The sequence below is a fragment of the Calonectris borealis genome, chromosome 1, assembly GCF_964195595.1.
Source record: "Calonectris borealis chromosome 1, bCalBor7.hap1.2, whole genome shotgun sequence".
NCBI lineage: Eukaryota > Metazoa > Chordata > Aves > Procellariiformes > Procellariidae > Calonectris > Calonectris borealis.
This window is the reverse complement of record NC_134312.1, coordinates 121,874,676-121,876,342: the sequence shown is the minus strand read 5'-3', so window position 1 is coordinate 121,876,342 and position 1,667 is coordinate 121,874,676.

Sequence of the window (1,667 nt, the reverse complement as noted above, 5' to 3'; positions counted from 1 at the left end):
TCAGTAAGAGCCTTATGGGATCCCTTGTTGCTTCATCATGGGGCAGAAGATACGCGTTAATCTACCAGATGGCATCATGTCTATATGGAATATAATGTACTTCGTAAAACCAGGTGTAGAAATCTGTACAATCCATTAAAAGTATTCAGAATTAGGCTATGAACTATGAATAGTTCTCTAGGTCTCTTTATATAGCTGTCCTCTCTGGAATATCTGGACACTTAAAAATTTTGCACTCAAATTTTAGTTACGCTAACGTGTAAGACATTTTTGAGATGTAGCTTGTTTTGAGAATATCAGGTGTTTAGCAGTGAAGCAGAACTTGCTGCTTGTGTCTGCTCAAAATTGCAGTCTTGTCCTTATTGTGTGTCCCAGAGGCCACGAGTCTTTCTCGTGCTGTAGGATGTCACATAGATTTTCATATTCCTTCTGTTTGGAAGTGCCTCCTTAAGGATAGAGTGTTGAGTGCATTAGTACAGAGCCAGTCCTTCACCTCCAGGGTGATTTCTTTCGGTGATTCCTTTTAAATAAAGAACCTTCTGCCTTGGCAAAGGTCTCTGGACAAAACTTGTGAAGTGTCAAGAGTGGTATTGTCGGTTCTGGTTAAAAGTCTCAATTCCAGCAGGAGCTGCCTTGGCGCGAATAAAATGTGAAGTAGTTTCGGCTGCGTGTACAGTTACATGACGTGAGAATGCAGTGTCACGTCCACAGAGATCATGGTCTCGTGTAGCAATTCAGCCCCCTCTGTCCCATATCCGCCTCCCCTTCTCCAGTGGAAGATGCTGAATGTCAGTAATGGAGCTCAACAACAGGCAGGCAAATTTCCTGGTAGTTTGCCTACATCCCATGCTGATGAGAAGTTAGGATTAAGAAACCCTGTAATTTCAGTCTTCTGAAGGACAGTTGCATATATGAGGTGAAAACCTTTTGACTGTGTCTGGAACAGTAAATACGTAGGTACAACACTGGTGATGCGTATTTTTCTGGGTCCTCAAGAAATGATGAGAAATTGCCATCTGAAGTGCTTGATATTATGGGTAGGAATGGTAACTCGGAGACTTGAGATACCTCCTGTATGATGGTGGCTATTAAAACTTTGTAGGTCTTGTATTCATCTAATTTAAGAGGGGGCTCTAGGGAAAACAGCTGGGGAAGCAATTAAGGAAACTCCAGCCCCAGGGTGTAACTTTGTGATTGTTCAGGGAAGGGGTTTGGTTGTGCACAGATTCAGTAGTATGATCTTACCAGAAACGGGCCAGTACTCACGCTGCTTGTGAACTAGACAGAACAGGAGGAAAAAGTTCTGACTAGTTTTTTTTGCTAGCTGTTGGTGGAGAAATGATTCTTTACCCAGCACGAAGCGTGCTGATACAAAGCAAACTGCAACATTTTTGAACAAATTGGAATCTGCAGCAGGAGTCTGTATTGGATCACTTTTGCATGTCACGAGGTAATACTGTTTTTGAGGTGGTGGTGTGAGCTAAAGGCAGGTCTTTTTTGTGTCATCAAACCATTATTTTAGCCAGGTCTTCTGAGATCTTGAGGGCTGGTCCCAAGAATTGCTCTGATGCTCTTACCTGAGCACGGGAGAGATGCGGGGACGCTGGAGGCTGTGAGCGTGCTGACAGGGCAGGTCACCTGTTCTCTGTGACACTCCTGCTCACCGC